Below are 13,632 nucleotides of genomic sequence, written 5' to 3' on the forward strand. Positions count from 1 at the left end.
CGTTAATCCTTTGATTAATACAGATATGAATAATGGCATGGAAGGGATGAATTTGTGTAATGCTCAATGTATTGTGTATTCTGGCTATATGGCTTACACAGAGAAAACCTGTCTCTTACATAATGACCCATAATCTTGCAGTAAAACACACAGAAATACATGCTACTAAATTCTCAAAACATAAGACTAATACATTCAAACCTATTTAAGTTATACCTTACAATAATATATATATACACAACTGGTTAAAATCACATTGGGTAATAAATCATATTATTTAATTTACATAATTTGTTCTAACTTTGGTACCTACTAAATTATATTGTTATGTAATGGTCTATATGGCAACAGATAACATTGTGTTTTATGAATAAATTTTTTAAATTATTGTGACTGTCTGTAATAGATTAAGAAGTCATTAGCGCCCTCAGATTTGGTGTGTATGTAATATTTTTGAATTCTTGCTGACGAAGGATTCTTCTAGAGGTGCTGCTTATATATCCCAAGCGCAATTTGGTACCATTTTTGCTTGTACTATTGTCTGTCAGCTTCCGGATTGCTGCTGGGAAATGCCTATTGGTTTAGACAGGACCAAAAGGTCCCAAAAAGTCAGGAATATATTTGTGGAGGATGAGCAGGTAGTGGAATTGGAGGAGGAAGATGATTATTATAATTATCTCAATTCTTTGGAAAGATTGGCTTCCAAAGAAATGAGAAGCTGGTATGACCTTGTTACATTAGAGAAATATTTGGAGGTGGGTCGGATCCCAAGAGGATTACGAATTTCTAAACTGCCCACATTTGGGGGTGACAATATGCCTTTTCTTAAAAAATGGAATACTGTATTAGATGAATGTTCAGTGAAATTGATTAATTTAATTATCAGTGAACGTAAATCGGAAATGGTTAAACTACAGGAGGAAATTGTTAAGATTGAGACCTTTATAACCAAATTTGATGAAAGTGAAGAATATCAAAGGGATATGAAAGATTTGCAATACAAGATTGATAATCTTGAAAAAGATATCATTATAAGAAACAAAAGAAATTTCAAAGAGATAAGAAGGATTATGCATGTGGGCAGATTTATAATCGTACCAATGATGTATATCCGATAGAAACACAGAAGGGCACTAGGAGGTATCCTCCAAAGGCTGAATATCAACCAATTGGCAGGTGGTACAGACCGGACACTCATAGGGGGGAGGATTTAGAAAGAAGATCCCGGTACGAATCCCATAGAGATGACTACCAAAGGAAATGGTTCCCTAGATCTAGGAAACAATCCTTCCAATATTGGGATTCTGTACATCAAAGAGAGGAAAATACGGGAAGGTATAACTATTCACGGAAGAGGGCCCCTCCCAATTGGAGATCGGAAAGGATGATTGAAAAGTCAGAGGTGTTTAGATCCCCCACTCCTGAGGTAAATGACAGACGGTATTTTTTAGAGGACAGATTGGGAAGACGGCCCAATATGCCTCATCGTCAGTGGAAGGAAGAGCTCCACACAAGGTTAGATTCCCCTCAGGCCAGAAAAAGAGGATTTGGCATAGACGAGGAACAAGAGGTGGACGAAAGGTCCCCCAAAAAAAGGAAGAACCTTCAGGTACAGGGGTCATCAATAATTCCAAAAAAAAATTATCAACAGCAGAACTCTCGGTTCTAGATAAGGGTCTGAAATTTGCCCCGGATGAGCATCTCGATAAGTTTAATCTCTTTATCGATTTGAATAAATATATACGTAGTCTTACGGTTCAACGTCATTTTATAAAAAATCCCTGTGTTGAAATCACACCCTCGAAAAAGCCTAAACCGTTGGTAGCCTTACCTTCGCGTTTTTATCCCGTAGAATCTCGAGGAAGTCATATTGACATCTTTTATGACTCCGTTAAAGAAGATTTCCGCAATATCAAATTAACCAGTTCTAGATATACGGGGAATTTAAATCCCCAAGAAAAACATGCAATTAAATTGTTGAAACAGGATGATAATACAATCATCAAACAGGCCGACAAAGGAGGTGCTGTGGTCATACAGGACGTTCAAACCTATATGGAGGAGTCCAATAGGTTACTTCTGGATGAAACCACATATGTGATTTTGAATAGGAATCCTACTGATGAGTTTTTAGAGCAATTGTCCTTACTTTTGAATAAAGGTTTAAAAGATGGATGCATTTGTATGGAGGAATATAACTACCTTTTGGTTAGATTCCCCATTATCCCGACGTTTTACCATATCCCTAAGGTCCACAAAAATAAAAATAACCCCCCCGGAAGACCCATAGTGGCGGGAGTGGATTCATTGACCGCGAATTTATCGCATTATGTAGATCTGAAATTACAGCCTTTGGTTTTATTGAACAAATCACATCTGAAAGATTCATCGTCTATATTGAACATTGTTAAAGATCTGGTTTGGTCCTCAGATATGGTGTGGATTACTATAGATGTTCAAGCATTGTATTCCAGTATCCCCCATTCTAAGGGAATTGAAGCCGTACAGAAAGCCCTTATTACAAACTCAGCAATGGAGGAAAAAGAGGTTGTGTTTCTTTTGAACTGCATCAGGTTCATATTGGAACATAACTTCTTTGAATATAACGGAAAGTTTTACTTGCAAACCCAGGGGACGGCGATGGGGACAAAATTTGCCCCCTCGTACGCGAACATCTTTATGGCAGCCTGGGAAATGAGTTACATCTATGGTTCCAGGTTTGAGGAAAACATAGTACTGTACAAACGCTATATAGACGACATCTTGATTATTTGGCAAGGGAACCCAGGGTTAATACCTGAGTTTATTCGATATATTAATGATAATGATAACAATCTCCGCTTTACACATTCAGAAGATCCTCTACAGATTGAGTATCTGGACTTGGAGTTAAAAGGTACACCAGGAGAATATATATTATCTAAAACCCATTTTAAGTCGGTAGACGCTAATAGTTACATTCCATTCTCAAGTTGCCACCATCCTACGTGGAAAAAAAGTGTTCCATATTCACAGTTTCTGAGAGTAAGACGCAATTGCAGTCATTTACATGACTATTGGTCTCAATCCCAAGTATTGGTTGATCGTTTCTTACAGAGAGGATATGATCTTCGCTCCATTGAGGAAGCTAGAGAAAAAGCTTCTACAAGAGAGAGAGTGGATCTTCTTGTTCCTAAACCTCAGATGGAGAAGAAAAAGCATATTAGACCATTTTTAACACAGTATAATAAGGAAAACCATCTAATTAGAAAAGTGCTTGACCGCCATTGGGGAATACTTAAGAAGGACCCTATACTTGGTTCTCATCTGCCAGCAAAACCACAGGTGGTCTTTCGGAGATCAACCAATCTTAAAAGTATACTTGCTCCAAGTAGATTTCAACAAAAAAACAAAACATCTAATCTAGAGAAAAAGAACTTTCTGTTAGAAAAAAAATCGGGCTGTTTCCCTTGTCAGAAATGCATATGCTGCAAATTTATGGATCGCACCAAGTTTGAATTCAAACTGGACACGGGGAGACGTTATTCGCTAGATGAGGTAGTTACTTGTACCAGCAGTTTTGTAATATATAAAATATCCTGCAGTTGTGGTTTAATTTATATAGGGAAAACCAAAAGGCAATTGAAAATAAGAGTACAAGAACATATGCGTAATATTAAAAACAAAGTAAGGACACACAGTTTACCGAGGCATTATGCGGACAAGCACAAATCTGAAGTTTTAACCACTAATTTTAGTTTTAGTGTATTGGAATTTGTTAAAGAACCTAAAAGAGGGGGTAGTAGGGAATTAATCCTTTCAAAACGTGAAAGCTTTTGGATATATACAATTAACTCTTTAACACCTTTTGGCTTAAATGAAGGGATTGATATCGCCTCTTTCATTTGAATTATGTTTAGTGTGAACATGTTAATTTGCTAATATGGGTAGGTAGGTATGAGTATTATTAGCTGTTTTTACAACTATGAGATTAGGCCAATGCATTTTGTTTATGGATACAATAAGGTAATATGAGTATTATTGGCTGTAAATATGGAATTATTGAACCTTTTGAGCAGTTAAGTAATTAGGGGTATACTATATATAATTCATTGCTACTACTGATGGGGGGCTCTAGTTACTAGAAAGGTTTTAGATAATCAAAACATAAGGAGATATAGTTGTTAATTAAAAGTATTCTTTTGAGGCAATCAGGCTATTATTAAATATGTCACCTGATCGCTATGGCGATCATCACTTTAATATTGTTTGATCGTCATTATAAGGAATCTTAGTAACCCTTTTATTAATTGTAGCGAACGGTTGTTATGGCAACCATTATAATTTGGTGCTATGGTCACCATAACAGTGAATTAGGTTCCCCCTCTCTTGTAGCGGTGCTATGGCAACCACCGTGACGCGACGGAGGGCGTCCACATTCCTCCAGTAGTGGACGTCCGCAATGAAGGTCCGCCTCTGTGATGTACGTCCCCGCCAGTCAGGAAGTGACGGCGGTGGAACGCACAAACCGGAAGTATATACCCGGTCGTGGAACGCATGTCGAATACATGCGGTTCCACGTGAATATTAAACTAGATATTATATCAGAAAGTATATGGTATATATCTAGCACCTGGTGGGTATAATAAGGTCCTCCATATAAGCACCTATATAGAGGTTTATAGGTTATTTTTATTAACCAATCGGCATTAAGAGGATATGAGGTCATACTCCAGGGGGTATAAATAAGTGGACTTATTACCACTCTCAGTCATTCACTGGATTTTGAGAGAGGAGGCAGCATTGAAGTAAGTAATACTGCTCTGTGGGTTCAATGGTTCTATATAGTTAGAGGATTATATGTGATCAAAATGGATTGTATCTATGCATATATTGTGAATTCAACCTATTGGTTATTTTTGATACACGATAAATTATGAATTCAGAGTTTTAATTTTGAATTTATAATGTTTTTAGGCACTCAATCTACATGATTTGAGGCCAATAAAATTTACATTTATCCAGTGTTGCGTGAAAACACACAGTATATGGGTATGTATTCAAACACTTATTTTCACAATGGTGGTCCTAATTCTAAGTGGGTTCCCTATTTCAATATATACTTTTTTCAATTGTAGGTCTGATATAAACGTTTAGACCCACTCCATTCTTATTGACCATTTTCATAAATAATGGTCAAAGGAATAAGTCACTTTGGTATCAGTCTATGAGTTTGATTGGTACGTATTTTTTAATTTTTATCACATGGGTGATCTATATTGCAAAATTACTCACATTTAATAATAAAAAAAAATACTCATTTTTCACTATAGGTCTATTATTGGTGTAGGCTTATCTTGATTTTATAAATATGGAATTCGTCTGGAGTTATTAGCTTCCGACATATTTTGGTATGTATATCAAACAATAATTTTTCCACGGCACCTGCTCTATCTTCACTATATACTGGCACTATTAAATTAGTTATTATATATACTTTAGTCCAAATTATGGATTTTTACTTTTAATATGTTGTATCTAACCAATGGGTCTGGATGGTTTTATTGAATTATGTATTGTGATTGTATTAAGTCATTGTACTTTTTCTGTTCACTCAGATCTAATACCCCTGAGGAAGTCCTAAGGGACGAAACGCGTCGGGTTCTACATCTGATTAAACCTAATTGGTTTATATTGAAATTGGGTTTTGTATTTTATCTAACCTAATTGGTGTATATTGAAATCTATATATGTCAGATTGAAAATCCATCCTGTATGATGATAATGTTGTTGACACTATGAAATGGAGATAACATTGTGTTTTATGAATAAATTTTTTCAATTATTGTGACTGTCTGTAATAGATTAAGAAGTCATTAGCGCCCTCAGATTTGGTGTGTATGTAATATTTTTGAATTCTTGCTGACGAAGGATTCTTCTAGAGGTGCTGCTTATATATCCCAAGCGCAATTTGGTACCATTTTTGCATATATATATATATATATACATAAATAAATAAGAAAAGCAGTCTACGGCACTCCTGTTTCCAAGATGCTCTTAATAATGTAGAAGCAGACGGCGCCCTCCAAGGATAACAGCAGCGTTTTGTCCTGCCATATACAGAGCTTGGTACAGCGGCACTCATGGCGTGAAATGAAAGCAGACAGCCAGTCTGATAAGTTCAACCTATCAGACCTGCCGTCTGCTTTATTTTCACGTCGTGAGTGCCGCCGTACCAAGCTCTGTGTATGTATATATATATATATATATATATATAGAGAGCATTCCAACGTCGGTACAAACGGCACTCCTAGGGTTTATATCAAGCAAAAGCGCTGGTCCATTTATGGTGACGTTTCGGAGCTAAGCTCCTTCCTCCAGACAACACCAGATCAAATGATATGGTGTTGTCTGGAGGAAAGAGCTTAGCTCCAAAACGTCACAATAAATGGACCAGCGTTTTTGCTTGGAATGCTATGTTTAAGAGGATTCAGGCACCAGGGGATGCTGTATTTTCATACCTGAGTGCCGACCGATTTGGAGCACTATATATATATATATATATATATATATATACACATACAATAATAGAGTTCCTTAATGCGCTCTTGATCTAAAACTACTGTTGTTTTGTTTACTTAATAAAGTCCTATATGGATCCCTATGCATACAGACATATAGGACTACTGCTGGGAAATCAAAAGAGGCTTGTTAACATTCAGTCCATATGTGGATCCCTATGTATACAGTCATATAGGATCGCTGAGGGAAAAATTAATAAAGGCTTGATAAGCAATTTATAAATACTCACTTGGGAGAATTCACATTATAGCACACAGAATGTGCCAAAATTCACATTATAGCACACAGAATGAGCCGAAATTCACATTTTAGCACATGGTATAAGCCAAAATCCACATTATAGCAAACAGAATGAGACAAAATTCACATTATACCACATGGTATGAGCCAAAATTCACATTATAGCACACGAATGAGCCGAAATTTACATTAAAGCGCACGGTATGAGCCGAAATTCACATTATAGCACAAGGAATGAGCCGAAATTCACATTATAGCACATGGAATCAGCCAAAATTCACATTATAGCATGGTATGAGACGAAATTCACTTTATAGCACACGGTATGAGCCGAAATTCACATTATAGCACACGGTATGGACCAAAATTCACATTATAGCACAAGGTATGGATCGGAATTCATATTATAGCACATAGAATGAGACAAAATTCACACTATGCCACATGAAATGAGACAAAATTCAGGGAGATTAACAGCAGGTACATAGGGACAGGGAGAGTCACAGAGAGACAGGGAAAGGGACATAGGGACAGGGAGAGTGACAGAGAGAGGGTCAGCAAGGGAATACAGTAGGGACTAGGGAGAGAGAAAGGCAGCAGGGTAAGATTACCTATTTAGCAGCGGTGGTGCTGACGATGCTGTGGTCTGCGGTGCGGTGGATGAGGAGGCTGTGGTTGGCATGGTGCGGAGGATGCAGAGGTGCAGAGAAGGACTGAGGGCGGTGGCGGTGTAGCAGAGGAGGCGGCAGAGGGCAGCGGCCGTGCAAGGATGAGGAGGCTGTGGTCGGCAGCACTGCAGCTCCTATGACTGCGGTGCTACTATTTAAAATCTGCCACGGACAGGCAGCCAATCAGGAGCGGTTGCGATTGGCTGCTGGCCCGCGGCAACTTTGTAATAGTAGTGCCGCGTGTTTTGTTCATATGTTTGTAAAACAAGGACACAGAGACATGTGAGTTCACTGCTGTGCTGCTTTATTCCATCACCAACTCCAGGCACACTGCACACTGGACCACCCACTTCCCAGCATCCCCCTGGTCCTAGGGTTCATCACTGAAGATTCAGGCTTACACATATCAGTAAGGGAGTGTCTACAAATATTAAGCATTCTAATACACTAACATCACATCCTCTTTTCTTTAAAGATAAGCCCTGTACGCTTCAATGCAACAATTAACAACGTCATATTAGGAACATCATCTAACACATTTCAATGAGTCTCTCTGGTCTGCGTATTTCCCTTTTGGGTCTTTCATACATAGGGGTATATTTACTAAGGTCCCGATTTTGACCGAGATGCCGTTTTTTCTTCAAAGTGTCATCTCGGTCATTTACTAAACTCAAATCTCGGCAGTGATGAGGGCATTCGTATTTTTTTTGAAGTCCAACAAAAAAAATACGAATGAATACACCATCGGTCAAAACGCGGCTGTTTAAGTATGAATCTCGGTTTTACTAAGAAGTGCAAAGCCAAAAAAAAAAAACCACTGCCGTGAAAAAATACAACTCGTAAAAAAGTGCTAAAAAAAAACAGACCTGCTTTTTTGAGCCGTGATTGGATAGGCATGCACGGATCCATGAGATCCGTGAATGTATATCAGTGGGAAGGGGTGGGAAAGTGTTAATTTTTTGAAAAAAAATTGCGTGGGGTCCCCCCTCCTAAGCATAACCAGCCTCGGGCTCTTTGAGCCGATCCTGGTTGCAGAAATATGGGAAAGAAAATGACAGGGGTTCCCCCATATTTAAGCAACCAGCATCGGGCTCTGCGCCTGGTCCTGGTTCCAAAAATATGGGGGACAAAAAGCGTAGGGGTCCCCCGTATTTTTAAAACCAGCACCGGGCTCCACTAGCTGGACAGATAATGCCACAGCCGGGGGTCATTTTTATATAGTGCCCTGCGGCCGTGGCATCAAATATCCAACTAGTCACCCCTGGCCGGGGTACCCTGGGGGAGTGGGGACCCCTTCAATCAAGGGGTCCCCCCCCCAGCCACCCAAGGGCCAGGGGTGAAGCCCGAGGCTGTCCCCCCCATCCAATGGGCTGCGGATGGGGGGCTGATAGCCTTTGTGAAAAGTGATTGATATTGTTTTTAGTAGCAGTACTACAAGGCCCCGCAAGCTGGTACTTGGAGAACCACAAGTACCAGCATGCGGCGGAAAAACGGGCCCGCTGGTACCTGTAGTACTACTACTAAAAAAATACCCCAATAAAGACAACACACACACACCTTGAAAGTATAACTTTAATACATCCATCCACACCTCCATATACACATACTTACCTTATGTTCCCACGCAGGTCGGTCCTCTTCTCCAGTAGAATCCATGGTGTACCTGTAGAAAAAATTATACTCACATAATCCAGTGTTTTCGGCTCCTCGGTAACTCCTTTTGTAATCCACGTACTTGAAAAAATAAAAAAATGGATACGCGACCACGAACTGAAAGGGGACCCATGTTTTCACATGGGACCCCTTTCCCCGAATGCCAGAAACCCACTCTGACTGATGTCTAAGTGGGTTTCTTCAGCCAATCAGGGAGCACCACGTTGTAGCACCCTCCTGATCGGCTGTGTGCTCCTGTACTGTCTGACAGGCGGCACACGGCAGTGTTACAATGTAGCGCCTATGCGCTCCATTGTAACTAATGGTGGGAACTTTCAGGTCAGCGGTTGACCGAAAGTGACCTCACCGCTGACCACAAAGTTCCCACCATTGGTTACAATGGAGCGCATAGGCGCTACATTGTAACACTGCCGTGTGCCGCCTGTCAGTCAGTACAGTAGCACACAGCCGATCAGGAGGGTGCCACAACGTGGCGCTCCCTGATTGGCTGAAGAAACCCACTTAGACAGAAGTCAGAGTGGGTTTCTGGCATTCGGGGAAAGGGGACCCTTGTGAAAACATGGGGCTCCTTTCAGTGCGTGGCTCGGGTCTCCGTTTTATTTTTTTAATCAAGTACGTGGATTACAAAAGGATTATCCGAGGAGCCTGGTACCCTGGATCTGGTGAGTATAATTTATTCAACAGGTACCCCATGGATTCTACTGGACAAGAGGACCGACCTGCGTGGGAACATAAGGTAAGTATGTATGTATGTTTGTGTGGATGGATGTAATTAAACTTTACTTTCAAGGTGTGTGTGTATTGTCTTTTTTTGGGTATTTTTTTAGTAGTAGTACTACAGGTACCAGCGGGCCCGTTTTTCCGCCGCATGCTGGTACTTGTGGTTCTCCAAGTACCAGCTTGCGGGGGAGGCTTGCTGGGCCTTGTAGTACTGCTACTAAAAACAATATCAATCACTTTTCACAAAGGCTATCAGCCCCCCATCCGCAGCCTATTGGATGGGGCGGACAGCCTCGGGCTTCACCCCTGGCCCTTGGGTGGCTGGGGGGGACCCCTTGATTGAAGGGGTCCCCACTCCCCCAGGGTACCCCGGCCAGGGGTGACTAGTTGGATATTTGATGCCACGGCCGCAGGGCCCTATATAAAAGTGACCCCCGGCTGTGGCATTATCTGTCCAGCTAGTGGAGCCCGGTGCTGGTTTTAAAAATACGGGGGACCCCTACGCTTTTTGTCCCCCGTATTTTTGGAACCAGGACCAGGCGCAGAGCCCGATGCTGGTTGCTTAAATATGGGGGAACCCCTGTCATTTTTTTTCCCATATTTCTGCAACCAGGATCGGCTCAAAGAGCCCGAGGCTGGTTATGCTTAGGAGGGGGGACCCCACGCCATTTTTTTTACAGTTTTACAGTGCTTATTTAAAAAAAAAAAAAATGAACCCCAGAACGGATCACACAGATCCGGCCGAGATTCATTTAGAAAAAGTCGGCAGTGTTTTGCTAATCACTGCCGTAAAAAACTAAAAAAAAACACGAATGACATCGTCATCGGAACAAAAGAAAATGCAGAATACGACAGCTTAGTAAATTAGTCGTAATAAATTCAAAAAGTTGCAGTTTTACACTTTCGATGTCATTCGTGATTATTCTCCCACCAAATCGGGAGAATTACGAATGTTAGTAAATATACCCCATAGTCTGTGTTTCATCAGCCATGTTGGACCTTTCTAGAATCGTGGTTTGTTCACCATTATCAGGATCATCATACAGGTCAGATGAAGGGTATTCTTCATTAAAGTTGTATTCATTATGGTTAGGTTGAGATCTCAAATCCACCCGATTTCTTCTTACTTCCGTTCCATGCTCTGTACGTATAGTATAAGATCTTGGTGCTACTTGTGCTTGCACAATACCTTTCTGCACCCAAATACCTTTCTTGTGATCTCTGAGGGGTATATTTACTAAGCTCCCGATTTTGACCGAGATGCCGTTTTTTTCTTCAAAGTGTCATTTCGGTAATTTACTAAGCAAAAATCTCGGCAGTGATGAGGGCATTCGTAATATTTTGGAAGTCCTAGGAAAAAATCACGAATCAATACACCATCGGTCAAATACGCCTGCAATTTGGTAGAAATCGTGAATTTACTAAAACGTGCAAATCACAAACACTGCCGACAATAGCCAAACACTGCCGTGCTGAAATACAATTCGTGAAAAAGTGCTAAAAAATAACCAGACCTGCTTTTTTTCCCCGTGTTTGGATAGGCATGCACAGATTCTTGAGATCCGTGCATGTTTTTCAGTGGGAAGGTGTGGGAAATGTTTGAATTTGTTAAAAAAAAAATGCGTGGGGTCCCCCCTCCTAAGCCAAACCAGCCTCGGGCTCTTTGAGCCGGTCCTGGTTGCAAAAATATGGGGGAAAAATTGACAGGGGTTCCCCCATATTTAAACAACCAGCACCAGGCTCTGCGCCTGGTCCAGGTTCCAAAAATACGGGGGACAAAAAGCGTAGGGGTCCCCCGTATTTTTGAAACCAGCACCGGGCTCCACTAGCTGGACAGATAATGCCACAGCCGGGGGTCACTTTTATACAGCGCCCTGCGGCCGTGGCATTAAATACCCAACTAGTCACCCCTGGCCGGGGTACCCTGGAGGAGTGGGAACCCCTTAAATCAAGGGGTCCCCCCCTCCAGCCACCCAAGGGCCAGGGGTGAAGCCCGAGGCTGTCCCCCCCATCCAAGGGCTGCGGATAGGGGGCTGATAGCCTTTGTTGAAAGTGTTGAATATTGTTTTTAGTAGCAGTACTACAAGTCCCAGCAAGCCTCCCCCGCAAGCTGGTACTTGGAGAACCACAAGTACCAGCATGCGGAGGAAAACCGGGCCCGCTGGTACCTGTAGTACTACTACTAAAAAAAATACCCCGATAAAGACATAAGACACACACCTTGAAAGTATAATTTTAATACATACATCCACACCTCCATATACACATACTTACCTTATGTTCACACGAGGGTCGGTCCTCTTCTCCATGTAGAATCCATGGTGTACCTGTTGAAAAAATTATACTCACAAAATCCAGTGTAGAAGGCTCTTCTGCTTGTAATCCATTTGTAATCCACGTACTTGTCAAAATAAAAAAACGGACACCCGACCTCGAACTGAAAGGGTCCCCATGTTTTCACATGGGACCCCTTTCCCCGAATGCCAGAAACCCCCTCTGACTTATGTCTAAGAGGGTTTCTTCAGCCAATCAGGGAACGCCACGTTGTGGCATCCTCCTGATCGGCTGTGTGCTCCTGTACTGTATGACAGGCGGCACACGGCAGTGTTACAATGTAGCGCCTATGCGCTCCATTATAACCAATGGTGGGAACTTTGTGGTCAGCGTTTGCCTGAAAGTAACCTCACCGCTGACCACAAAGTTCCCACCATTGGTTATAATGGAACGCATAGGCGCTACATTGTAACACTGCCGTGTGCCGCCTGTCATACAGTACAGGAGCACACAGCCGATCAGGAGGGTGCCACAACGTGGCGTTCCCTGATTGGCTGAAGAAACCCTCTTAGACATAAGTCAGAGGGGGTTTCTGGCATTCGGGGAAAGGGGTCCCATGTGAAAACATGGGGCCCCTTTCAGTTCGAGGTCGGGGGTCCGTTTTTTTATTTTGACAAGTACGTGGATTACAAATGGATTACAAGCAGAAGAGCCTTCTACACTGGATTTTGTGAGTATAATTTTTTCAACAGGTACACCATGGATTCTACATGAAGAAGAGGACCGACCCTCGTGTGAACATAAGGTAAGTATGTGTATATGGAGGTGTGGATGAATGCATTAAAGTTATACTTTCAAGGTGTGTGTCTTATGTCTTTATTGGGGTATTTTTTTAGTAGTAGTACTACAGGTACCAGCGGGCCTGGTTTTCCGCTGCATGCTGGTACTTGTGGTTCTCCAAGTACCAGCTTGCGGGGGAGGCTTGCTGGGACTTGTAGTACTGCTACTAAAAACAATATTCAACACTTTCAACAAGGCTATCAGCCCCCCATCCGCAGCCCTTGGATGGGGGGGACAGCCTCGGGCTTCACCCCTGGCCCTTGGGTGGCTGGAGGGGGGGGACCCCTTGATTTAAGGGGTTCCCACTCCTCCAGGGTACCCCGGCCAGGGGTGACTAGTTGGGTATTTAATGCCACGGCCGCAGGGCGCTGTATAAAAGTGACCCCCGGCTGTGGCATTATCTGTCCAGCTAGTGGAGCCCGGTGCTGGTTTCAAAAATACGGGGGACCCCTACGCTTTTTGTCCCCCGTATTTTTGGAACCAGGACCAGGCGCAGAGCCCGGTGCTGGTTGTTTAAATATGGGGGAACCCCTGTCAATTTTTTTCCCATATTTTGCAACCAGGACCGGCTCAAAGAGCCCGAGGCTGGTTTGGCTTAGGAGGGGGGACCCCACGCAATTTTTTTTTAAAGTTTAAACATTTTTTTTTTTTTTTT

Source organism: Pseudophryne corroboree, chromosome 5 (genome assembly GCF_028390025.1).
Source record: "Pseudophryne corroboree isolate aPseCor3 chromosome 5, aPseCor3.hap2, whole genome shotgun sequence".
Lineage (NCBI taxonomy): Eukaryota > Metazoa > Chordata > Amphibia > Anura > Myobatrachidae > Pseudophryne > Pseudophryne corroboree.